The sequence below is a fragment of the Balaenoptera borealis genome, assembly GCF_965194805.1.
Source record: "Balaenoptera borealis genome assembly, chromosome: 12".
NCBI lineage: Eukaryota > Metazoa > Chordata > Mammalia > Artiodactyla > Balaenopteridae > Balaenoptera > Balaenoptera borealis.
In genome coordinates, this window is record NC_138869.1 from 78,373,771 (window position 1) to 78,401,640 (window position 27,870).

Consider the following 27,870-nt stretch of genomic DNA (forward strand, 5'->3'; position numbering starts at 1 on the left):
CAATAACAATGTAAACGAATCTGGTTCAGAGGAGATACAACTACTTCTGTCTGGTAGAAAAGATAACTCCAAAGATTACAGTATTTTTGCTCTGTGGGATATTAACCAGTTATGTTTCTAAATTAGTCAGTATAAATAGTTGGCTCACTCCCATTTTCTTTGAATCAGTCTTACCATCTTGCTGGTTCCACTAATGATACACGTTCACTTAAAAGCAAACAACACCCTGAACACTCAGAATGAAAACACATCAAATTTGCGATAAGTTTCTTAACGTTCCTTTGAAAATATCATACGTGCGAATCTTCTGACTCTGCAGGAAAACAAAGAAGATAGGATATTAATCATCAACTGTAGCCTGGAACATCTCCCAACACCATGCCACAAACCCAAACAGAATGTCTTGTGAATATTGTCGAAGTATTGGTACAAAATAAACCAGATCATTTATATTGCTGGAATGAAAAACAATTTACAACTTATTTCAACAAAAATGTGACTAGCTTATTTTGCTGGTAGTGGAAATGTGGGATGCAAACAGTACTCAAAAACTGCACCATTAAAAGTTGAAAGCGCTAAACGCTTTATAATCAGAAATGGTAATTCTCTTCCAGTGAAGCTTACGGTCCCAATAAAGAAAGTTTGCAATCATCAGGGAAGAAGGAAGTAAAAGATTACCAGGAGTCAGTTTTATACAAAACAGCATTTGAAATCATCAAAATTTGTGAAAAAAAGTTTATCAGTGACTGTCAATAAAGAAATAAAAAATTTGGAAATTACGATTAATTAGGCTTTGTAACAATATCAAGTGGTTAGTTAAAAAAAAAGTATTTTCGGATATAAAATATCTAATAGACTTCAAAAAACAGTAATTTCAATATGGGCATATTATTATAGTCTAGATTTATGGTCCTGATTGTTATAAAACATTTACCTACTAAAACATGAAATTGCTTTTTGGAAAACATATATCAAAGCAATAAAATGTCAGTCATCGTTGACAAAGCTTCAGCTATTTCACATTGAAGTGTTGTTAAAAATTTACTGATATGTGAAATTTAAGACTTTGAAATTAGTTTAATAGATTTTGTTTATCTTATGGAACTGGAAGTAGTATCATTTGAAATAATATATCTAAACATCATCAGTGCTTAAGAAAAATAATTTTTCACTGAGCAATAATTATATGAAAATCTCATTGGATTTTGTACAGAGTACCAGTATAATGCTATGGAGAATATCTGAGATTTCAACCAAGATTTTAGAAAAATTTCCAGTCTGTTTTAACTTGGTAAGTCACTGTGTTCAGATATCTTTGAAAGATGCAATGGAAGATGTAAATAAAGTAAATCACTTTAAATGTTTCTCCCATAAACTTTTATTCTACAAATAAAACATGATTAGGGGTTGAATAATACGAAGAGCTCAAAATTTAAACAATAAAAGCTGGAAGAATATTGAGACCTTGAGAGGCCTCTTACAGTGTAAGAGCTACAAAATCAGGTTGAAAATTGTGTCAACATTTGGATATTTTTAAAGAGAAATCATGGATAGCAATAGTTAAACATTTTGAAAATAATTTTTTAGAGATTCAGCTTTAATAAATGGTATCCTAACAAAAATACCAATTCTTTCTTGAGTTTTATAAGAAAAAAAAAAGTTTCTGTGATGGTTAATTTGGGGACAGTATACACAGGTAAATACGGGAAACTAGGAAAGAGAAGCAGAAGATGTCACAGAGACAAAGCAGGTGACCCTCTTATTTGTCCCCAAAGATCCTCTCTCCTTTCTTCTCTGCTCTGCTCTCTGTCCTGGCAAAGCTGACCTGATGGGGCTCATCGGGCTCCCAGGCACTCAGCCTGCCCATGGGATTTGGCAAATTGGAGGATCAGCAAGAGGTCTGAGAAAGGAAGAGGTCTGAAGTCAGAGTGATCATAGCCGGTTCCCTCCCTGGGGGAGTCTGACTAAGGGCCAGCGGCAGCCCTTCCCACCCAGCTCACTCTCCCTCAGGCCTGGGCTGAGTGAGGTCTCCCCGCTGCTACCAGCTGTTGGGTGCCACACGCTTCCTGGCCACCCTTCTGAGTCCCTTTGCTAAATGCTACTCCAATCACCCAGTTTGAGTGTGCGGTCTGTTTCCTGCTGAGACCCTGACTGATTTATATCCATTTGAAACAACAAAAAAAGAGTATCTATTCCAAGGGGGGAAGAAAAACTATTAGGTTTTTAAAAATTATTTATTTATTAAAATTTTTATTTTTTATACCATTTGAAAGGTTACTTTCCTTTTATAGTTATTACCAAGTATTGGCTCTATTCTCCATAATGTACAATACATCCTTGAGCCTATCTTATACCCCATACTTTGTACCTCCTACTCCCCTACTCCTATATTGCTCCCCACCACCACCGATAACCACTAGTTTGTTCTCTGTGAGTCTGCTTCTTTTTAGTTATATTCTCTAGTTTGTTGTATTTTTTAGTTTGCTGTATTTTTTAGATTCCACATATAAATGACAGCATACTGTATTTGCCTTTCTCTGTCTGACTTATTTCACTTAGCAAAATGCCCTCTGAATCCATCCATGTTGCTGCAAATGGCAAGATTTCATTCTTTTTCATGTCTGAGTAGTATTCCATTGTGTGTGTGTGTGTGTGTGTGTGTGTGTGTGTATGTGTGTGTGTGTGTGTGTATATACACCACATCTTTATCTATTCATCTGTTGACAGACACCTAGGTTGTTTCCATATCTTGGCAATTGTAAATAATGTTGCTATGAACAACAGGGTGCATGTATCTTTTCGAATTAGTGTTTTTGTTTCTTTCAGATACATACCCAGGAGTGAAATTGCTGGGTCATTTGGTAGGTCTATTTTTAGTTTTTTGAGAAACCTGCATACTGTTTTCCACAGTGGCTGTACCAATTTACATTCCCACTGGTAGAGTATAGGGGTTCCCTTTTCTCCACATCCTTGCCAACATTTGTTATTTGTGTTAGATTTTTTTTTTAAGAAAAACTATTAGACTTTTTTTCTTGAGGAAGAAAAATATCTATTGTTTGACAACAAAAAAATGAAAAATATAACGAATGTTTATGTTCTTTTGATTTATTGAATTCTGAAGTATGACTAAATAAAATTTGGGTTAAAAGTGAACAAAGTTAATAAAGTGAGGCTGATTAATTAAATATGACATTCCAATAAATGATTTTGTATGACTCCTTCAATAATGGAGATGTAGAGTGTATAACAGTATTAAATGTATAATATATAATGAGTGGTTGTATATTTTTATTAGTGCCCATGCATCTACCATAACAGAGGGTACTCCTAATATAATAATAAATGATAGATGGTAGAAACCAATTTAAGTACAGGAGAACTTAAAATAACACAACCCACACTTTATTTTTTTTCAACAAAGCAATATTCCGATTTCTTTTGGTCATTGTCTGGGGTTGAATCATAACCACAGTTTTTCATAAAACTTAGGAAATAGTCGAGGGAACAGGATCCGTGATTGTTTCCAGGCATGGGTCTCAGGGGATAGAAAGGGACTCCCCATCTTCGCTGGGAACGGAGACCCCTGACTTCAAGCCCAGGATGCTGTGCACAGTTGTCGGGACAGCAGGCCTCCTGGGATGGCAGAGACAGGACCCCCAGAGAGAGCCTCTCCCTAGGTCTCCACAAAAGAAAACTGCTCCAGATCGGCGATAATCTGCTTCACCACCTTGCTGCTCCTGGGAGACCCGAGCTCCAAGTCTGGAAGGTGCAGGCTCTTCTCCAGCGACGTGGGGTGTCACCCGTCGTGGGGATGCTGCCTGCTCCATTCAGACACGAGTCCCCCTCCAGCTTCTTGTTGGCTCTGAGCCCCGCCAGCTCACGGGGGACATCCCACAATCCTGGAGCGGGACCAACACGGACACAGGCCTGTTCTGGCCTCGCCGGGGACGGCGCACACCAGAGTCTCGTCTGCAGCGACTGCATGAGGCTCAACCAGACCTGCCGGGTCTGATGAAGTTCCTGAGTGAGGGGGGGCTCCCATGGAAACTTCTGACACACATCCGGTGCAGGAGGATGGGGAGAGCAGCGTGTCGGGGTGCAGAGCAGGAGGGGAGGCCGGCGCGCTGCTGTGCTGTGCCTGCGGGGCTGGTCTCCAGATGTGCCTCTCCAGAGGACCCCTCCCTGACCGTGGGTTCCCTTCATGCTGGAGGACTGGGGACAGGGGGTCTTGAGAGAGGAAAAGCTCATCACAGTCAGGACCAAGACCTGGACAGGACCCTAAGGGCAGTTCATGTACTGCTTCAACCCTTTCTCTTACCCCGGGAGGCCAGAGGGATGTATTTCAAATATTCATGGCTTAGAGTGGTGCGCGCGCACACACACACACACACACACACACACACACACACACACACACATCAGTCACGCTCCTGTTTTGAGAATGTCGCTTACAAATGGTTTTAATGTGGCTGTGATGGTGACATCCTTACACACTGGAAAGGGATTCTTCAGGGGCCCAGGCAGCTGGAGGGGGTAATAGGATGGGGCAGACAGTCACAATCTTCCTGTGACTCTCAGAGCGCACAGAAGAATCTGTCAGCTCTTTAGGAACCACAGTGTCAGGCCACGATGCCCCACGAGGAGGCTCAGAGACAGTTCACGCAGGGCGGGCCACGCCCGCGGTTTGGAGATGTGTCTCGGCTGAGCCGGCTGTCGGCACCCAGCGCTGAGCATCAAACTATCTCGGAGGTGGGCCTGGGCCCTGGGGCTCCTCTTCTCAGGCTGCTAATTCTTACATCACCTCTGGAAAGAAAGGCGTGGGCAGAGAGGCAGTGAGCTCCCGGGCGTGACTCGGCCGGGCACGCGTGACTCCTCTCTCTCAGGGGAGGGAAGGTAGCGGGGACAAGGCGGGCACCACCTCCACTCCTGGGGGACAACCGTGCACATGAACGTGGCTGCCTGGCCCAGTGGGCATGGAGGACGGGAGCAGAGAAAAACAGCCGCCTTCCTCAGCTGTGTCCTCTGTTCGGGAAGGCTGGCCCCCCTAGCAGTGGCTGTGCTGTCACCACCCCCCATCTTCCCTGGGACCACAGTATCCTTTTCCTGGTAGTGAGGACCACAGCCTCCATCCACTGCACCAGGAACCACCAATTCACGTCTCCCTCCTCGGCCTGGCCTGCTCTCACTCCACCCACTCATTTATTTGACGCACTTATTGAGCACCTACTGCATACCAGACCCAGCGCTAAGCCTGGAAAGCTCATGAATTCAGGTGGATTTAGGTCCAGGTTCCAGTTTGGCCACTTACTAGTTGTATGACCCTCAGGCGTTGCCTAACTTCCCTGAGCCTCTAATTTCGTAAAAGGGGGACAATCACACATGCCTTAGGATGCAGTTGGGAGAATTAAGTGAAATGATACTCGTGGGGTTCTTAGCACAGTTGGCAACTACTCTAACTTTTCTTCCTCAGTTCTCTTTCCCTTCCTCGAAGGTAGAGGCCTTACTGTGCGTCCCTAAGTACCGGCAGCACCTAGCACGCAGAGAGCACCCCGCAGAGATTGGGTGAGATGCAGACGTTGCCTGGTAATGAGTTGGGACAGAGGAATCATCCGTGTGCCTTGTGCTGGGGGATCTCGCTGCACCTTGCAGCCCTGGTTATGAGCCTTAGGACGGTAGATGTCTTTAGACACTGCCACTGTTTCTTTGTTTTCTTCTTCTCCCTTTTGTTAGCAGACGAGCCAATCAGGACCCAAGGAGGTGGCAACTTGCCAAGCAGTGGAGCAGGGAGCATGCTGGACGGGGTGGGAGATCTGGTGCAAATCACAGATACTACGTGGATCGCAAGTGTGCCGGTGCTCGGGCTTTTACACTCTCAACATCCACCCCTGCCTCCTCTGAAGCTGTGCATAATCCCTGCCCCGTCTACTCTGTAAGGCTGATGGCAGGGAACAGAGCATCGTATACACACGATTAAAAGGACACAGAGGGCTCACAGAGCTTTGTCAGTGGGGGCTGTCACTGTGATAGTTATTGCTCCTTATTAAACCACTTGCACGTTTGTGCTGACCAAGACGGCTGACATGTTGGAGAGAACAGGGGACGGGATGTTGACACAGCTACTAACTCGCCATGTGCCCTTGGGCATCTCCTCTCCTGCTCTTGGAACCCAGAGGCTGTGCCAGGTCATCGTCATGTCCCTCTGGGATTTGGAGGTTGACGATGTTGAAACCCTCCAAATCGACTTCAGCTCTAGACGCTTTGGAGAGTGACAATCTGTTGGTATCACACTCGTTGGTTGCTTTAGGCCAGCCTTTCTTGGCGGTCGCCCTGGGGGTGTCTGGGGAGGGCTGCCTAGGCGCTTGCTGCAGCCCACATGCGAGGTACCAGTGGAGGTTGCAAGCACATATTTGAGAGGAACATAATTGTCCTTCAGCACAAAGTCTGGCAGCTGCAGGAGATGTAGGTCCCTGGCCCCGGGGTTTTCCAAGCCTGGTCAGACTTCTGACTCCTACCCAGTGTGTTTCTGCACCAGAGGTGCAGTGAGGGCAACCTTCTGATTCACCCACTCGCAGTTCTCGATTGGGGCTCTTGACAAACCACCAAGTTACCCATCTTTCCGACCTCTCCCTGCTGTTTCATGCTGTTTTGCCTCTCAGTAGTCCCACATCGCATCCCAACCCCACAGGAAATCACAGAGAATCAGGGGGCCACAGAGCCTCTGCACTGGAAGAATCTAGAAGCTTGATTCCACTGGTCTTTAAATCTTTCCAGTAGTTTTGTCAAAAGAAAGTGAAATCACCAAAAGTGATACTTTTTAAAGTTCAATCTTATAACATTGGTGTATCATAGAGCCCGTAAATGAGCACAGGGGTGCTGTTCTGATGGACCTCAAAATGGAAAATTCGGGATTAGGGCTGACGGTTATAATCCCATGGACATCAGCATTCAATTTAATCTGCAACTGCTGTCGTTGCAGGTCATTAAGAAGGTAAGCAGCTGCAAATGGTAATTGTTTTTAATTAGCTTCAATCTTAGGTTACCCTTCAATTAAACAGAGATAACTAAGAAGCATCATTTGAGGTCTGTTTAAAAACAAATTCGCCTGTCCCTTTGGGAGTTTGGGTGGACTGGCAAGTTTAGAAACCACAGACGAGGTTACTCAGAGTCATGAACATGCTTTCCACATCTGTATCTCTCAGTGCCCAGCACGGCACCTGGAACCTGATAAATGTTTGTTGAATCAATGAACAGATGATGGTCAGTTTACTTGATGTTTTAAACTTGAGTCTATCTCTCTGCCCAACTTTCCACCATATTCTCAGTGAAGATGATGATATAGATAGATGGTAGACAGATAGATAGATAGATAATTGATTGATAGATAAACAGATGATAGGTAGATTGATAGATGATAGGTAGATAGATAGATGAGAGATGATTGATTGATGATAGATAGATAGATGAATGATGATAGATAGATAGGGATCTAGGAGTGTCTCAGAGTCATCCTTGGAAGAATGAACTCTCATTGTCTAGCGCTGTCAGTGAAGAGCTCACATCCACATTTTTATACAAAACCTTAACTCCTGCAGGGACAGACCGTCACCTTACTAGAACCACATTGTTCAGCCTCCCTTGCAGCTAGGTGTGGCCACTTTACTAAGTTCTCTGGTGGAATATGAGCAGAACTGAGGTGTGTAAATTCTGCATCACTTGTACATGAAAATAAATTGCTCTCCACTTCTACTATGAAAATAAATTGCCTTTGTTGTGGTCATCCATGTGCAATGCTTGGTGTCAGTCTATCTCTTGTAAAAATAAAATACAGTGTGTGTGTGTGTGTGTGTGTGTGTGTGTGTGTGTGTGTGTGTGGAAAAAATAAATAAATAAATAAATAAAAATTGCCTTGTTTCCCATGAACAAAAGCTCTGACAGTATGGATGAAGACAACTCTCTGGAGGATGGCAGAGCAACGAGACAGAAGGAGCCAGGGGGCCGAGTGACCACGTGGAGCAGAGCTTCCCAGCTGGCCTGGGCCCCTCACCTGCAGGCTGTCATGAGACAGAGAAATAGTCTTCAGTCTAATTGGGCTCTTGGTTTCAGCAGCTTACACAGCCTCCGTGGTAACTACTACCCCAGCCTGGGAGGTACTCCTCAATTACTTTTTGCAGAGGGTGTATTTTGCTAAAACTATAAAAGGTCAAGGTCAGGGTGTGGTATGTGGAATCCAAGAGGAAAAGTTAGATCCCTCTCTCCAGGATCCAACCTTTCAGGGATGTGTAGAAAGGACCAAGGTGATGAGACACCAGCAGAAGAAGGGGTGGTTCTCAGGGATTTGGAGGAATGATACTGCGGGGGTCTCACGGGCCTTCCATAACCCATAGCTCTGACCACTCCCCTCAGTCGCAACCAAGTTGTAACCTCAGAAGGGTGGGGGCAGCCTTTCAAAGAAGCAGTGTCTGTAAGTCCTTGTTGTCCCAGGACTCCCCTCTGAAAGCATTTCCAAACATTCCCTCTTGATGCAGAGAGAGAGAGAGTGTGTGTGTGCATGGGTGGTGCTGTGAGGGCTAGCTAGAGAGGGCTGAGGTGCAGGATCTAAGCAGGGCCCCCCATGGAAGCCATGCTCTAACTTTCATTCTCTGTGTCCATTGCCCAGCTGTGATGGATTGTGGCTCTCACACCAGACTTGGCTGTTTCCCCAGACCTCAGGAGACAGCATCACTGGGTTATGCCCCTCAGGGTGCAGGTCCTGTGCCTAGCAGGCAGCCCCTTCTTGGCTTGGACCTTCCACCTCCAACACCAACATACAAGGCCACGGAACTTGTAGCCCAGCTTGCTCACAGGTCCTCCCACCTGTTCCCTTCCAAGGGCCTATTCTTCCCTTTGTGATCTTTCTGAAGTTGACACAAAACCCCAGGACTGTGATGGGACTTCGATCTGAGTAACAGAATCAGGCAGAGGGAGACAGTAACATACGCTGAAAAGCCTTTTCGGCTGGCTTTGGGTTTGGATGTTTAATGAGAGCAAATTCTGGAAAAGCCGGGAAATAAAAACTGAAAGATGTAAATAGACAGAGATTATCGCTGAATTCTTGTAATTGTCTTACAAGTCCCTCTGGAGGGGCAGACAGTGACTAAGAAGGGACTCTGACATGGGATGACGATTAGGGCTTGGCAGGCAGAGGTGCGGTTAGAGTTGGTCCCGAACGAAGCTAAATGTTCCAATCCGGGTTTTTTCTATCACTGGTTTTGTCAGTTTTCCTCCTCCCGCCCCCGCCCCGCAGGCGTGTAAGGCGTGAGTCAGGAAGGGGATGCCGAGGATCTACGGAAATGGGCTGGGTCGCTCCCGCTTAGCTGATCCCCACACGGAAGGGCTGGGTTGGTCCTCGCTCTGCCCTAACCAGTCACAGGAAGGGACAAAGGTTTCCTTTCACTTCGGTAGGCCTCTGCCTCCTCATGGAAAGGGTGGTTCCATTCACCTCTTACCATCCCTGTTGGCTTGTTTTTCCTTTTACCTGTGTGCCTGCCCTGAGCTGGACCCCAGCTACGGGGCCCACAGAAGGGACGATCTCAAGAGGTCAGGGGTGCCACTGAGGCTATGAGACCAAAAGCTGCATGAGCAACACCTGGCTCTTATCTGGAGCTGACCTGACCTCATCTGGCTGGGTGAACTTGGACATGTTACTGAGCTTCTCTGAGCTTTAGTTGTTTAATCTGTAAAATGGGAGTTGTGAGTATTAACATTTAGAGCAACGTGGATGGACCTTGAGGGTATCATGCTAAGTGAAATAAGTCAGGCAGAGAAAGACAAATACTGCAAGGGGTCACTTACATGTGGAATTAAAAAAAAAAAATCAAACTCATAGAAACAGAAAATAAAAAAGTGATTGCCAGGGGATGGGAGTGAGGGAAATAGGGAGAGGCTGGTCAAACTTTCAGCTATACGATGAATATAGCTGATAACACTGATTACATAATCGAAATTTGCTAAGAAAGTAGAACTTAAATGTTCTCATCCCACTAAATTAACAAAAAAAAAAGGTAGTGATGAATGTGTTAATTAACTAGATGGGAGGAATCCTTTCAAAATGTATACATATATCAAATCATCATGATGCACACTTTAAATATTTCACTATTTTATTTGTCAGTTATACCTCAGTAAAGCTGAAAATATGGGCGTTGTGAGAATTAAATAGAATGTTCCACATAATATGCATAGCGTAGTGCTTGGTTGAGCACTACCGCTGCTATTTTTTCTGACTTCTTCATGGGCCAAGACTGCTTCCTGCCAACCAGACCTGGCCTCTGGATTCTTCAGCATCTCCTTGGCCTCTGACTCTGAAGCTCAATGTTGACCTTGGTAAAGATGGTGTCACACATCTTTAAAAGATTTCCCTCCCATCAATAGCTACCCAGCACTGCAATAGCCACTTTGCATCCTTATTTCCAATTCTTTCAGCATTCTCACAGGTAAGGCATTAGTTTCTTCGTTTTACAGAAAAGGAGACTGAGACTCAGTGAGAATAATTGAACTGACCAAGGCCACGCACAGAGAAAGTGCGGGAGCCAAGATTTGTACCAGTTGGGTCTGGTGCCAAAGCCCACAGAACACCATCCCCCACCCCCATGGGTACCAGGTGGGCCCTTCCAACTTCACTCCATCCTCTGAGACCAAGTGTACAGTGGCCGACTTGGGCCAAGGGCGCAGGATGGGGCCTATGGGTTTGAGCGGACACAGCAGGCCAAACACCTGATTCTGGCCACATGGACCTCACGCTCCAGGCAACGGAGCCAGACTGCAGGCTGGAGTCTTCCCAGGAACACTTGGAGAAGAAATAAAGACCTGACTGGCGACATCCAGCCACAGACCCACAGAAAGATGATGGCGCTTCACTAAGGTGGAATTTTAAATTTGGACAGAGGCTGGTAATGAATTGTGTCTTGCTGCTATCTAGAAAGAAAGAACTTGCCCAGCAAATTAATAATGTAAACAGGATTTCCCAGAAGAACCTTTAATCCATGTAATCCTTTACAATTCAATAAACATTTCATAAGTGCGTTGGAGATACAGAACTGAATGAATCTTTCCCTTTCAAAGGGAGCTCACAATCCAGCCCAGAGACAAGCATCTAAGTGTACACACACACACACACACACACACACACACACACACACACAACGTTTAAATTTTTTAATTAAAAAAATCAAGTTCTGCATGAGCACAGTGACCAGAGGAATGAATTGGGTTTGGCAAGGTCCAAAAAAGCTTAAGCCGCAATCACCAATTTTAGAAACACATTTCCTTCAGAAACACTTTTAATTTGAGAGATTAGCTTAGTGATTAGAATTATTCCCATCAAGTTGGATATCAAAGCAAGAGATCAAAAGGCTGATACCACCTCAACTTTAGTAAGCCTAGTTGAAATTATTATGTGAGCTTTTAAATAGTAAGACTTGCCCCCTCCTCGGGATGTTCTAGAATTTAGATGCACATTCAGTTCAAATGCACCTTCCCCTCAGTCCAAGTTAGTCCAGCTTCTCTGTGGGCCATGAGTAGAAGGCTTCTGTTTTCTATTTCTCAGGGAGTCCCAGAGCGGTTTTTTGCAATGAACATTTCCCAGAAAAACATGGAGAATATGGTACAGAGGGGTTCAGGGTTAAGGCCAAACGCAGAGCACGTGTGATGGTACCAAAGGGATGGGAACAGGACCATGAACTTGGCATTTAACCAGATTTCCTGGGGCAACAGGAGAGGAAGAACCTGGGTGAGGATGTTAGTCAATAGATGTCAATGTCTGGAGACAGAGTTGGCCAAGAGGCAAGAACAACGGAGCAGGAAGAGGCTTTGGGTCTGAGGCATCTACTTCGGAGGGTGGTTGGGAGGCCACGAACCCTCGGTGACAGATGCTGGAGCCACAGGAGGTCCACACGACCAGTGGGCGCCCTCAGCGGTTACCTCCCCGGGCTCAGCCCCGGTTGGCCGCTCCGTTCGCCCCCTCTCTCAAAACCCAACATCCCTCCTTGAAAGTTCACCCGAGCTCGACTCCACTGACTCAGCAGGCCGTGGAGCACTGAGAAACCCTTTGGGGGAAATCCAAAGCCCAGATCTTATTCTGAGAACCTCCCACCACCGGAAGGAAGCAAAGATCATGACACTCAGCACTTTCCAGACACCATTCCTCTCTCCAGTGGTGGCACCGGCCGGGGGCTGGCGGCTCTGCCAGTTATTTTTACCCTCCGATTTCCGGAATTGCCGACTAATCTTGGTTACAGGATACCACAGTCAACGCCACTCCGTCCACAGCAATCACAAGAAGCCTCAGCCACAATGCGCAGCTGTGCACGGCCGCGCTCATCCTTACCCCGGCCGTACTGCCCCGGCCATGGAGCCAAGTGCCAAGGTCCCCGCTGGATGGAGAGTGGGCAAGGGGCTGGGGCAGCTCCCTTGTGCCCATCAAGCGTCAGACGTGACGTGACACGCGTCTAGCCAACAGCCTCTGCCGGTCAGAGGACGGCACCAAAGTCCAGGGCTGGTGTTTTCATCCTTCAAAGCTGAGTGTTCCAATGGTTTGTGGCAGAGCCAGTCCAATAGCCACAAAGAGCTACTTTCTTGCTCCCACCCTGTGTTAATAGTCACAAACTCCACAGTGGTTCCTTGCCCCCTGACCTCTCACCTATGAACCTCCAGGCACATTACCTTTTGTTTTCCATCTTCGTCTTTCTGCCTACAGACTCTCTGAGGTTCCAGAGGCTGGTGTATTTTAAGAAAGAACTACTTCCTCAGTGTAGATGGAAAAATAATGTTAAAGCTGGAGAAAAATTTGAAACCAAGATAGGATTTTTCTTCTGCCTGGAATATAGGGGAAAGAATCCTATGAACCGTAAACTCCCACTCAAGGCAGTTTCAGGCTGGCAGCAAGGAGGTGTTGAAGGGTAATGAGAACCACCACCGTGATCTCTCCTCCAATGGCAGCCGAGGGTTGATGGCTAGAAAACAGGCGAAGAATAATTGCTTATAATTGTTAATAACGGCAATTATTACTGTAATAAGGAGAATCCTGCCTGAGGCCAAAGGCTGGCCCTGCTGTGCTCTCAGCCTTCTCCCGGGAGGAGGGCCTCACACTGAAAATTCCCCTAACTCCTCGTGATCAAAATATTGTCAACCAAAAGCCATTGAATATCCAAACCACCATTTTCTCCTTCTGTTATTGACCAGTGTTGCTTAAGTCTCAAAACACCACTAAATTAGAAAGCCTTTCCCCGTCGGATTTCCCGTAGAAAATTAACTTGGATCAAGAAGGATTCGGTGTGGGTCGGACTTGAAATCCACCCGCCTCAGGGAGCTCAGATGTTGGCCCACGGCCTCCTCTTCATAGGTCCACTTCCGGTGACCGTTCATCACGGGATTTGCAGGGCAGGTGTTCTCCATTTCAGTTACCCGAGCTGGGACTCACTGGCTGCAGAGTTACCAGTCCCCCGGCAAAGGGCATCGCAGGGCTAAGAAGGCCGGGCTGAGGGTGGGAGGAAGAGAGAAAAGAAAGTCACAAAAATAACAGACTTGATAGGTCCACTGTTTCATCATGCAATATTCAGCTATTAGACGCTGGCCCAAAATAGCTGCTCACTTACTGCCTTTTCCTTTTGCGTTGGCTCCAAGAAACACGAAACGAGAGGTAGCCGAACAAAATGCCTCATTCATGAGAGTCTGGCGGATGCAAGCGAGTTCATGACTTGATAATCCCCGACAGCCCTCATTAAATCAGGGAGCCGCAGGTGTGAAGGCCGCTGGGGGCGAGGGCTGTAATCTGGGCCAGAGCACTGGGGCGCTGTCAGTTGAGGGACCTTGTCAGGATGGGGCAGCTTTCCAAGTTGATAAGGGAACAGTGCCAATTCGGAATGAATGCTTAAGGCAGAAGTCTCCTTTCACGGCAAGAACTCAGAGGCTGTTCTCTTAATCTGATGTGTGTGCATAAATGCTTGGTTTCTTCAGCAGAATTGAACTCCCGATACCCCAAAACTGGCAGAAAGGGGGAAAAAAACCTCCTGGTGGGTAGGAGTTCATACTTCTCCCAGGCCTGACGTTCATCCTTCAAAACTTAACCTTCCTCGTAGGGATCAATCCCAACTGCCGTTTCCTGCACACCCACTTCAGGAGACAGCCTTCTTGTTCGGCCAAGGGAGAGAGCATCTCCACTTGGGAAGGAGGGCCTCCCTCTGGGGACCCTCCCTCCTCATCCATCTCAGACAGAATTTTATTAGCGAAGTGAGTGCACCTCAGGGCATGTTTGTCTGACAAAGAAACAGGTTTATGGGATGGGTTGGGGGGGGGCAGGATTAGCTGCCACCATTGTAGTGTGATTTTAGGAATGCCTTTAGGAAAGTTTAAGGTCAAAAAAATTTCTCCCATACTGCCTTTTTTCACGGATCCCTGAAATCCCTCGGCCTAAGATTTTGTTAACTTTGGTAAATTGCAAGTACTAGTGAAAATCGTAACACGCAATGCTGTTTCTAATATTACAAGGTACCAAGAGGGGACACGGAGGAGTGAAAGAAACCAGGTTCTGGCCCCCCACCAGCAAGCTTTTGATTGGCAAGGCACAGTCACAAAAGAGAACTGACATCTAAGGCAGCTTTGACAACCTCTTTGATCCTTAGTTTCTTTATCTATAGAATGGGGATGATGATAAAAAAAACAGGACCTAACTCCAGAGGATTGTCAAGAAAATGTAATGAAGTCCGGAAATCTGCATGAGCACCTCAACGTTATATTAGTCAAGTGGAAACTTCCTATGACACCGTTTTCCAGAAAATGGGATCCAGGGAAGCACAACCTTCCAGGTGGTTTTGGTTACTGACCTATATTGATCTAGCAGAGGATGTGCCCCCCAGGGATGGAGGCCACAGCCCCGCGCCCCAAAGATTTGTCTTTGTGAGGTCTCAGAGTCAATGGGTCCGGAGAGGAAATACTGGCCTCTGTCTGGGTCTCTTGGTACACAAATTGTCTCATCTATGGGAACATCAGATTTTCAACTTACAAAATACACATATACACCTATACTTAGTGAAAATGCCTATTACTAATTAACTCATTCACCTGGTCACCTAGATAGCAACCAGTATTTGAGGAACTGGGAACAAAAACACAGAAGTCATTCAAAACAATCCAAACCATTGAAATTCAACCACCGTGGCAACGCACTTTGCAAGCAGACAAGAAAAATGTAAAACTGAAGCTATTTCTAATGGCTTTAGCTAAATAAAATAAACCTAGAGGGGAAAATAAAATGATTTCTTCCAACTGGAGTTTTTACAAGGGAAGAAAAATCGAATGCTTTCCTTAAACTCCACAAAGCAAACACGACCCTTCAAAAGTCCATGAGAAATGGCAGGTATTTCGGTGATTAAGTTTGAGTGGATATGTAAGAAATGTTTCTGGAAAACTGTGGGGAAGCGGGCCGGGACAGCCCTCGTCAGAATCATCAGGGTTTGACAGTATTAGAAATGCAAGCCTGGAGCTACAAACTTGAAACCCAGGACTTGGAAACTGAATCCATTCTTAACTACCCCCTATCCTCACCTCCCAACAGAATAAAATCCCAATGTCCTCAGAAAGCTATAATTGTTGAGAAATAACAGGCAAAATATTTGAAATCATTAACATTTACTGGGGCTTTCCCTCTCTGTTTTTCTAATTGGCCTTTCTCTGTGTCGTTTGCCAGGTTTGCCATCACAAAATACTACAGACTGGGGCGGCTTAAACAACAGAAATTTATTTATTTTCTCACAGTTCTGGAGGCCGGAAGTCCAAGATCAAGGCGTTGGCAGGTCTGGTTTCTCCTGAGGCCTCTCTCCTTGGCTTGCAGACAGCTGCCTTCTTCCTGTGTTCACACCTGGTCATCTTTCTGTGTACCCTCATCCCTGGAGTTTCTTTGTGTGTCCAAATTTCCTCTTCTTATAACGACACCAGTCAGATTGGACTAGGGCCCATCCTAACAGCCTCATTTTAACTTAATTACTTCTTTAAAGGTCCCATCTTCAAATATAGTCACAGTCTGAGGCACTGGGGGTTAGGACTTCAGCACATGAACTCGGGGGGACACGATTCAGCCGGTAATACTCTGTTCTTTTTTTTTTTAAGATTTTTTTTTTTTGATGTGGACCATTTTTAAAGTCTTTATTGAATTTGTTAAAATATCGCTTCTGTTTTATGTTTTGAGGATTTTTTGGCCATGAGGCATGTAGGATCTTAGCTCCCCGACCAGGGATCGAACCTGCATTGTAAGGTGAAGTCTTAACCACTGGACCACCAGGGAAGTCCCAATACTCTGTTCTTAATCTCTCTATACCTTTACACTGGGAAGATTCTGCTGGGGGCTCTCTAGCCTGTTTTCAAAAAACTGATAAGTAATTTCTATGTGCTTATTATGAGTGATGGCAACAGAAAAATACTGTTCTTGCCCTCAAGGAATTTTTATTCTAGAAGTTGAGAGGAAATGTGACCTCAAATAAGCATAATATAAAGGCAGCCTGTGATGAACACCATAAAAGACTAGGGCAGAGATCAGCAGACTTCATCCTGAAGGCCAAATTTGGTCTGCTACCTGTTTTTATAAATTTTCACTGAAACACAGCCATGCCCATTTATGCATATATTCTTTTTTTTTTTAAAGTATTTGTTTATTTATTTATTTATGGCTGTGTTGGGTCTTTGTTTCTGTGCGAGGGCTTTCTCTAGTTGCGGCAAGTGGGGGCCACTCTTCATCGCAGTGCACGGGGCTCTCACTGTCGCGGCCTCTCTTGTTGCGGAGCACAGGCTCCAGACGCGCAGGCTCAGCAATTGTGGCTCACGGGCCTAGTTGCTCCGCGGCATGTGGGATCTTCCCAGACCAGGGCTCGAACCCGCGTCCCCTGCATTGGCAGGCAGATTCTCAACCACTGCGCCACCAGGGAAGCCCCTATGCCTATATTCTTTATGGCTGCTTTTGCAAAGTTGTGTAACTGTAACACACACAGCCAAAGATATTTATTATCTGGCCCTTTACAGAAGCAATTGGCTGACCCTTGGACTAGCGTCAAATTTTATCTGAGATGAGAGGCAGAAGGAAGCCCATCTGACTTCTGTCCTGAGAGTGTGTGATTTAATCTGGGCTTTGAGGGATGAATAAGAGTTCAAGAAGTAGAGGTGGGAAGGGGGTTCTAAGCAACATGAACAGCATGAGCAAATGCGTGAGGGGGTAGGAATTCAAGGCATGGTTGGAGCTCTAAGTGAAGACCCTCAGACATCAAGATAGGAGCCTGGACCTCTCTCAGACAGCTCTGGAGCACCTTGGAGGGTTTTGGAGGCAGGGCTAACTTATAACTAGCCCGCTGTGTGAGAAGCCCGGCACAGAATGCACAGATGAATTAGACCCAATTCCTGCCAGCCAGGAGCTTATGACTCTAATGAAGTGAATAAGACAAGTACCCAAACAATGACCGGACAGGGCAGAATACTGCCCCCCTGGGGGCAACTTAAGTTAGGAAAGTAGTCAAAGGGGGGTTCAAGCAAAGTCAAAGTTGATGATTGGGTGGAGGATGGATTATTGATGACAATAATGATAGTGCAGGTTCACTCAGCCTATCGTGTGAGTCAGGTCCTCTGCCACCTGCTTTGCACACACAACAATCCTGTGAGCAGATACTCATATTATCTCCAATTAACTGATGAGGAAACGGAGGCTCAGACTGAGAGAGATTCAAACCCAAGGTAGAGGTAGATTCAAACTACTATGGTGAGAGGGAAGGCAGGGAGGTCCTATTAAAGGACTTTTGCAGAAGTCCATCGTTTGGAGACAAGCAAACGGGAGGATTTAAGATTCAGTTTACAGTTAGTATTCGAGCAGGCTCCAGTTTTTGAAAAAAACATTTCAAAGTGTAGAAGGATGACTGATATGCCTCAGTGTGTATACTTGGCTCTGACATGTGGTTTGTGAAGGAGCGGATTCCCTGCTGCTCCTGTGGGTGTGATGTTCGCCTCCATTGTACACATGGGCCCCAGGGCTCCCTGGAGAGACGGGCAGAAGGAAAAGCTGGTCCTTCCAGGGGGAGCTCTAGAGAGGTGTAGTCCTCTATACCAGGCCGATAGTGTGTGCTCAGACCATAATGTCTTGTGCTTGCATTCAAATGGACCGTAAAAATACTCAAAGAAGTCCCTCCGACCCCTCCCACCATCCACAGGGCTACCTTGGATGCTGCAACAGCTCCCGGAGATGCCTCCAGAGGCTTGTGCTTCTAGGAACCAGGACAGAGCAGGGGGCCGGCGCATCAACGTGGAGCTATCCTCTGGGCAGCGATTCCAGTTGGCGGTAAAATCGATGCCGTGCCATCCTGACAACAGCAGGAAGACAGCAGGGCTGCTCAGCTCCACCAGGGCCCTGATGGGGAAGGTCAGGAGCTACCTCCAGGGTCTGAGGGGACACAGAGAGGATTAAACGTGCGAACTCAGTAGCTCTTGGCTCCCCCCACCGACCCCCTCGCCTCCTGGGTTCCTCACATACCACCAGCTCCTAAATGACAAGCTACAATTACAGGAAAGTGCTAAAGTTACAAGTTGATCTAAACACTATTCGACAAAGAATATTCAGTGAAAAGGAACCCCAGGCGGTTATAAACCCTTTTAGCTGTGTTGAAACCATAAGGTTTGCATCCAAGAATGTGTTGTCTGTTTGAGGCCGGCCTTTATTCTTTCCGTCGGGTGCCAGTGGCATGCATTTCAAATGAGCAGTTGTCTGTGGCCCCAGAGTCTGTGGCCGAGGCATATCTAATCGGGTTGAACAGCCGTTCATCCCAGCTGTCAGCTCGCTGGAAATCAGAACATTATCTGCAACCACACACGACTCCAATAGAAGGTTGGCTCTCGGAGCCCTGAGCCTCCAACTCCCCCTGACCTGACCGTGGTGGCCCCTGGTTTTTCCTTTTCTTACGTGACTATGTGCAACAGTAGCAAAGCTATTTTAGGCATTAAAACAGCTAATTGCAGATTTCCATCAGGGCCAGCCGCTCAGAACACAGGTTTGGAAAGCACGTTGGTGGTCTCTGCCTGTGGGATGGTTTTGGCTTGTTTGCTTGAGAGGTCGCTCGTCCACACCCCAGACCCACAAAGCTGTTAATTGGAGGCTCTTCCATGTGAGCCGCTTGGTTCTGGGCGTGAGGAATTTAGTGGAATTTAGTGTGAAATAGCGTGTGATGTTTTCTTGGCCCTGAAAGCGTGGCTGGAAGGGCCTTTAAAAGTCATCTCCTCAGCCTGCTTACTGGATAGATGAAGAAACAGCGGTTCAGAGAGGCCCACAGCTGGTAGGGGGCAGAGGTGGGAGGAGACTGGGTTTCTGGACTTCCTTTATCGTGCTCTCTCTTCTGAGATGTCTGCACAGTTCTGTCATGTCACTTAAAAGCTTCAGGGAGGCAGTAAAACAGGCTGGTTTACATCCAGGCCCTTCCATGCACCGCAACCAGTACGACCCTCGGCGAGTTATTTAACCTCGATGAACCGTGCTTGCACCATCTATAAAATGGGGATCATAGGCCGGCCTATCAGGTGGGTCAGTTAATTACATGAGCTCATGACACTTAGTGGCCCCCGACAGTGCTCAGTGGACCTATTACAAGTGTCACTATATGTGGCTGCTTTTGCTGAGGGAGACTCTGCCGATTCTCCACGTGGGAGGGCATGCACTGCAAGTTGGTTTTCATGCCGTGACCCCCTCCAGCTTCCGAAGTGCTTCCCATCATTTCTGAGAAGTGGTCTCCACAGGGTCAAGGAACCCAGGCCTGGGAAAGCTGGGGACACGGGGGGATCAAAGAAATTCAGGAGAAAAAATATGTTATCTTCCACCAAGAGGTTATGAGGGTCTCATTTATTTATTTATTTATTTAATTTTTTATTTTTATTTATTTATTTTTTTAATTATTTTTTTTTAATTTATTATTTTTTTGGCCATGCCATATAGGTTGGGGGATCTTAGTTCCCTGCCCAGGGACTGAACCTGGGCCCAAGGCAGTGAAATCACCTGAGTCCTAACCACTGGACCACCAGGGGATTCCTGAAGGTCTCATTTATAGTCCAATGAAAACAAGACCTTAGACTTAGGGGCCTCCCTTTTCTTTATAGTAGCGTAGATGTGCAGGATAATGTGCTCACCTCCTGTTCAAGGTCTTTGGCCTCTCGGAGGAAGCAGTTTGCGTCTCTCCCCCACCGTCTTGAGGATATAGTGTGTAGAGCAGCAGGCAGTGGCCAGGAAGGTCTTCCCTCCTCCAGGGAAAAGCGTTGCTTTCACGAGAAAGGAAAGCTTCCTGCTGTGCTCTCTCCATCTTTCCCGACTGACCGGGGACCAGAGAGGATTCAACAGGTCTGAGGGGCATGGAAGATCCGGGCGGGTACAGGACACGGTGGAGACCACCTGCCCCTTCCACCATCTGAGGACAAAGTCTGCAACCCAGAAGAAGGCCTTCACCAGAACCGATCACGTGTGCCTCCTGATGCTGAACTTCCAGCCTCCAGAACCGTGAGAAATACATTTCTGTTGTTTATAGACCACCCAGTCTACGCTCTTTGGTTATAGCAGCTTGAAAGGATGAAGACAACCTCTTTATAAACTAGAAATAGATGGGTACTCCCTCAACCTGGTAAAGGTCATATACGTCAAAAAGCTATAGTAAACAACATATTTAATGGAGGAACTTTAGACATCCCCTTTTAATATTGGAACAAAACAGGGATTTCACTATTGCTGCTGTGACTTAGCAAAGTACTAGTCCTGGAATCAAAACTGTAAGTACCCTCCCTTCCCCTTCCCCCGCCAGTATCCGCAATGGAACAAGTCAACAATAAGAAAAGGCATAAAGATTAGCAGAGGAGAAATAGCTATCCTTACTTGCAAAAAAGAAAAAAAAAAATCAGCAAACTCAAAACTGATAAGTATGATTAGCAAGGTTGCTAGATAAGTTTAACTTACAAAAAAAAAAAAAAATCAACTAATAGGGTTTTCTTTTTCCTGCCAAAAGACAAGTAAAATGTAAGAGAAGATTAAATATGATTGTTAATAACAGAAAAACTGATGTATCCAGTACTTAATTTAAAGAACACACTATGGAATAAAGTTAAAGTTCTTTTAAGGGATACCAAAGAAAATCTAAATAACTGGGAAAGATACTCCATACACTTAGTTGGGATGGCATAACCTTATAAGGTTGAAATATCTCTCCCAAATGATCTACAAACTCAATATGACCTTAATGTATAAAAATCTGTTGTATTTTTTGAGAAACTCAATATATTTATTCTAAAATTTTTATGGAGACAGAGAAGTCCACAGATAATTATATCAACAAAAGATGAGCAAAAAGGAGAGACTTACCTTACCTGACATTAATATGTATTACAAAGGAAACCCAAATAGAAAAAACAATAGGCAAAGGATGTGAACAGGCAATTTACAGAAAAGGGAGACCCAAATGGCTAAAGAAGCATGGCAGGTGGGGAGTGCTCAAACACATTAGAAATCAGAGAAATTCAAATTGAATCAGCAATAGTGTAACACTTTACACACTCTGGGATGTCAAAATTGAAGAGCTGGATAATGCCAAAGTTGCATGGATCTGGGGAAATAGGAAATTTGTGGACTCCTGGTAGAAGTGCAGATAGGTGCACTCATGCTGGAAAACAACTGGAAACAGTCAGTGAGGTGTGTTTACGTGCTATGTCTCAGCAGCCCCACTCCTGCACAGGTCGCCCAGTGAATTCATCCTCCAGGTCCATAAGGGAATGCGTACGAGCATGTTCACGTCAGATCGTTGTGGAAGCAGGAGGTGGAGGTAACCTTGATGTAAACGAGTAAAATTGGTGAACGCACGCTACGGAGTACGGCAGAGCAGGGAAGCGTGGCCTGACGTATGTCTTAACAACATGGCGTTTAGTGGAGGTGAAAGCTAAGAAACAGAATGAGGTTCATGGGACCATATCATTTATACAAAGTAAATATTTGCACGTTTAAATACAACATTGCACATTTAAAAGTGTGTATACAAATTCAAGGATGCCTATGAAACACACTAGAGGGTTGCCTATGGGGACAGCGGGCTGGGAGCACGCCATGGGGACTCAGTGGACCAAGGGCTAGACCTTGCAGATCGGCCGGTGACAGGTGCTGTGAACTGGACATGATGCTCTGCACTTGGGGTCTCTAATAAATTCCAGAAATATTTTTGTTCTTTTGATCTTTGAGTGAGGGTCTGTGAGTTATAAATTCTCTTAATCTCTGTATTACTGGAAAAAATCTCTATTTTACTTCCTTGAATGATAGCTTTTCTACACATAGAATTTTAGATGGAGTTATTGCCCATCAACACGTTTAGGATATTATTGCATGTTTATTGGCCTTTATTTATTTATTTGGCCACCACGCGGCTTGTGGGATCTTAGTTCCCTGACCAGGGATTGAACCCAGGCCCTCGGCAGTGAGAACATGCAGTTGTAACCACTGGACCGCCAGGGAACTCCCGCCTTTATTATTGCTTAAGGAAGTCTACCATCAGTCTGTTATTCTTTTAAAGGTATTTCCTTTCTAGTTGCTTTTGTTATATTTTCATTGTCTTTGGTGTTCTGGGTGGTGAATTTATTTTTATCTAGCTTGCTTGGAACTCTGGTCAATTTTAGGGACATGATCCAGACACCCTAGTAAAACCTGGGACCTAAACAAGATCTACCCCTGGGCTGGACAGCGGGGGTCATGGTGTGCACGGTACCATGGTGTGGGTACCAAGAATGGAGCTTCCACGCAGGAGTTGAGAACTGGGGTCACGTAAGTACCTGGTTTAAACTGCCCTCTGCAGGAGAGCCTTTTACAGGGCCCTTTGGTGCCTGCAGAATTGGACACTTGGGTGCTGCTCAGGCTTGACCATCCTTGTTTTTCAAATAGCAATCCGAGTGACACATTTTCCATCCGTCCCTCCCTGTGCTGTGGTTGGTGTGTTCATCCTGGACTCACCGCTCACATTTGGGTCCAGGCCCCATCCCCTCTTGGTGGTCTATCTCAAAAGGCTTGGTGAGGGCTAACGGACTTAAGCCACAGAAGACACATAGAATGGGGTACATGCCCAAGAACTATTCACTTTTATTATCAGAAGGTAGGCAGAAGAAAACAGTGATGGTTATGAGCATTTACTTTAGAATCAGGCCATCTGGGTTTGAGTCCCAGGTTTTAATCCTCAAAAAACAATCTAATCTCTCAGACCCTCCGTTTTTCCTCATCTGTAAAATGGGGATTAAAAACGCATACCCCTTGGGGTTGTTATGAGGATGAAGGCAGTCAAGGTGAGTAAAGAGCTCAGCTCTGAGTTGGCACAGGACGGCCTGCACGCACAGAAGGTATAGTAATAACAACGATGACGATTCTTAAGGAAACTGAAGCTTTGGGAGGTAAAGTGACCCGTCCAAGGTCACTCAGTCAGGAAATGGTAGAACTGGGTCTGGAACCAGGTTTTCTGAATCTCCCTCGGGAGCTCTTGCCCCAATCCTGGCACTTGCCTTGGAGGCCACTGCGTCCTTCGATGCCCAGTGTCTGGGACTTTCATCTTTGTGATGGAGTAAGATGCAGGACCTGTTTTGAATCCTGAAGACCTTTTACTTTGGGCTTATAGCAGCCATCCCAGCTCAGGAGGCAGCATCTTGAGCTAAATTCAGAAGAGTGAATTTCCAGTCTGGGGACACCTTGCAGGAGAAGTGGGTCTTTAACAGGGTAAATTCTTTTGGAAAGAGAAGGGAGCCGTGAGAGCGGGAGAAACACAGCAGGCCTTTGGGAAAGAGGCTGGACCCGGGAGGACCTGCGGGTTGAGCTGGGCAAAGGTCTCGGGGAGACCGTCTCCTCGCCCTGGGAAGCCAGCCGAAAGCTCTACCTGGTTTGTGCTCCTCGGATTTTTTCCAATTGCCATGTGGGACTGCCAACGTTTTCCACATTAAGAACAAATCAAAAGAGATTTTTCACTAAGCGTGAGTTAGGGGAAGGGAATGAGAGCAAATCAAATTCATGCAAAAATAGAGGAAATTAATTTTTAAAAAGTCCAACCAAACACCCTGTAATTTTCAGTGATTTCCTTTCAGGGAAACTGACCACTGTCACTATAAACAAAACAGAGAATAAATAAATAAAAAAGGAAAGAAGCTTGTGTTTTTTTTTTTTTCTCCTGGCCTCCCTGATGGATGGTTTATAGAGGCCTCGGGATAAAAGTCAGATTCTAATTGTTCCCAGATGGCGCCTGCCTCTGCCCGGGCTTCGGTGTTTCCCCGAGCCTCAGCCCCAGCCTGGCAGACATGCTGGTGGTGACAGGAGCCGGACCCTCGTCCCCTTGGCTGTGGCCGCAGCCAGATGCACAGGGGCAGCAGAAGGTCGAGGCCATTGGCAAGAGGGGCGGATGGCCACAGAAACACCACTGCCATCATGGAAATGGCCAGCCACCGAGCCAGTGCCCTTAAGAGCGCTGGGCTCCTGCGTCTGGCCCTCCGAGGGGCTATGTGCCTCCTCCCTCTGAGGGTCACCTTCCTCACTTGCTCATGGCCATGCTCTTGGGGCCCACCAAGTCCGGCCACCGAGGAGGGGCCTGGCCGTGCAGAGGTCCTCTCCTGACTCGGGAGGACTCTGCCCTTCCAGCGTACTGCCTGTACTGTGGCCTCTGGACCCGTTATTATAAGCAGCCTCAAACCCTTTCTGAAATAAGGCAGGGTGTTTGTCATAATTAGAGGAACCATCCCATATCATCTTTGGTCCTGTGGGGTCGGAGCTGGGGGTCTCCACGGATTGCCCTCAGCTGGCACCGCTGCCCCATCCACTAGGAGCCCCTCACCCCATGCTGCCACCCCCTGCACCACTGCTGGCTTTAGCACGTGACCCCAGGGTGATCATTTGGGACGTGTCTGCTCCCCCGTCCCTGAACCTGCGTCCCAGGAATGAAGCCTGGAACCCCACATGAGCTGGTGCCCTTCTGATTCGTCCACAACTGGGACTTGGCAAAAATGGGGGTTAGGCATGCAGTCAGATTCTGGATGTCTGTTCTCACCATCTCAGCTCCTCTGCTGACTCTGCTTTAGGGATTCGGGGACTTTGACAAGATCAGACACCCTTCTTTGCCTATGAAGAATCTGAAAGTAACTTTTTAGTTGTTGAATATCTCTTGCAAAACAAATATCATGATGAGTTGGGGTAAACGAATCAGAAACAGATGGATAAAATTTATCTGAAATACACAGAATTTCAACCCAGAGGGAGGGGGTGGGGAGGGGGAGTGTTTGGGGTTTCCATGAGCCCAAATACAGGACAAGGGGCTTGAGCCACTTGACTGATGAGACCAGCTCATCTGTGAGTCTCCAGCCCAGTGTCCGCAGGGGACATGTGCGCGGCCCTCCAGAAGCGTGTTTATCAAGAACCAGAGCTGCTATCAAGTTTCTAAAACGTGGCTTCTGAAAATAAGCTGCTCTAATTTACAGTATACCTTCTCTTAACGACGCCCCTGCAGTACATGGCCCCATGGGAGATGGAAAGCATTTTGGAGATAGCCAGTTGCTGGGTTTGGCATCCGATCTGCAACCGTTACATGTGTGGAAAGAGGCCCTGATTGGTGGGGTTGGGAGTGCGCTGGGGGAGCGGGGGCGGGGGTGGACACATCAGTGGTTTCAACAAGAATGCGAAAATACTATATTTTGTGACAAAGTTGCTCCAGGGTAGGCAGATTGCTCACAAATCGGTTACAGATTTCCCTGAAATATGTAGGGACTTCTGTGCAGAAGAAAGGGCGTTTGGGGCCCAAATGCATATGGGGTTCTGTTGAGCTCAAAAGTGGGAGTGGAGTTGGACACCATGACTCGTCCCAGCAGTGGCCCCTGGACTCGTCTTTGCTCTTCCTACACACGTGGCCGCACTTGTTCCGTATCTGCAGGGTTCTCAAGAGGAGCTACTGCTCCCCTGGTTCTCCAGTCTGCTCTGCGGGGTGACTCTCTCTAAAACTGACCCAAGTCTGTGATTACCACCTCCACACAGCTTTCTTCATACATCAAAGGACAAGCCTGCCTTCCAGTTTGGGACATGATATTTTGCAAAGGACAGCAGAATGAAAAGTGCTTGGGGATCACTCAGAGTCTGTCCTGAATTTACCCTTCTACTGAAAATTTTAGACACTACACTGCAGGCCTAACTGTGGTCCTTCCATGAAAGTCAAAAACATTCATTAATTGATTAGTTCCCACTGAACACATCTAAACTGGGACTCTTTGTTTCTGTTACTGTCTTACATTCTATCGCAGATTCCTCCTTGATTGTTCTCTCTTGCTCATTCCTCAGATCCAGTCTATCAGGAAGTCCCGGAAGTGTAACTCCCAGGCCCGCAATATTCTTGAATCCTCCAGGCCACCAGCGTCTTCTGCCTGGACAACCTCAGTCCCCTCCAAGATGGCCTCCACCGTCTCCACCTGCTGTTCTGCCTGCCTTTCCGCCAATTCATTCTCCACAAAACTGCCCCAGGGGCCGTCTTTCTTCTCAAAACATAATTCAGATCATGATGCATTTTATGCTTTTCTCTGAATAAAACTGCTTAGTGGCTTCCCACTGTAGTTAGAATTAAATCCAAACTTCTCACTGTGACGGTTAAACCTTGCACCACCCAACCCCTGCTTCCCTGTCTTCCTCTGCACTCCATCCCGGCTTCCCTGGGATCACCTACGCCCCGTCCTTCCATCTCAAGCCCTTCACAGACACACATCACTGGTTCCTCCTCCTGCTTCCTTCAAGTCTCAGCTTAAAAGCCTTCTCCTATTTGTTCATAGTTAATAATAATGACCCAAAGCCCCAAGACCTCTTATGGAAGTCAGCTATTGATAAGAGTTGAAAATAGAAAAGTTTTCTGGCACCAATCTTAATTTCTGTTTAGCCTTTGATACTTTTTAGCACACAGATGTACGTTTGCCTGCATGTACACATACACAAACACACAACATCAACACATGACACGTACATTAACTCCTGACCCCGGTGAGGACTGCACTGGTGAAGAGGGGCTGACGGGAACAATGTTGGGGTCCATGAACAAATACTCACAATGAAAACACCAACTGTAACCCTGGACCCTCCCAGCTCAGGAACCCCTGGCCATGGTGGTCCTCTGAGCAAGGGTCTCTCTCCTCTTTCCTGACAGTGGAAGATGGGATGCTGGGACACCGGCTGTCACTGGTAAATGAATTGGGAAGCATGAACATACCATTGCACAGGGGGAAACAGGACAGTGTTGTCTAATCCAGATCAACACTCTGGAGCATGAAGGGGAGAAAGAGAGGGCGGGAGGAAGGCTGACCTGGGACAGACGAGGGGCGGGAGTGCCTCTCAAGGCATTTGACTTTTTCTTCTATACCCTCTCCCTGTTACAAAACAATGCATGCTCTCTTGGAAACTTGTAAACATTACAGAAAATTAAGATCTGTGGGGAACAAATCTCCTAGAGCCCTTATCCAAAGACAACAATTGCTATTATTTTGATGCATTTATTCCAGCCTTTTCTCTGTGCACGTTTTTGAAAGTGTTACACAGCAGACATCATATTGTATATATAACTTTCTGTCCTGCTTTTTTCACTTAAACCTAAACATTTTTTAGGTTATTACTTTGTCACCAAGAATATCAGTATTGGGACCTCCCTGGTGGTCCAGTGTTTAAGACTCCAAGCTTCCAATGCAGGGGGTACAGGTTCCATCCCTGGTCGGGGAACTAAGATCCCACATGCCCGGCGCGCAGCCAAAAAAAATATATATATATATATCATTATTAAAGGGATGGATATACCCAAGATTCAGTTT

At 46.3% G+C, this 27,870-nt stretch overlaps 1 long non-coding RNA gene across 2 annotated transcripts; it reads right to left on the minus strand.

Annotated features, from left to right (window-relative positions):
- Positions 1–5,054: 5,054 nt before the first annotated feature.
- Positions 5,055–27,805, minus strand: LOC309608192. Of its 2 annotated transcripts, XR_014232716.1 has the most exons (3): positions 18,539–27,805; positions 18,225–18,448; positions 5,055–13,513 (listed from the first exon to the last, which is right to left on the minus strand). It is a non-coding gene; the product is annotated as an uncharacterized lncRNA (long non-coding RNA). The 2 variants fall into 2 exon arrangements; XR_014232717.1 differs by lacking the exon at positions 5,055–13,513 and having other exon boundaries at positions 16,124–18,448.
- Between the last annotated feature and the right edge of the window lie 65 nt (positions 27,806–27,870).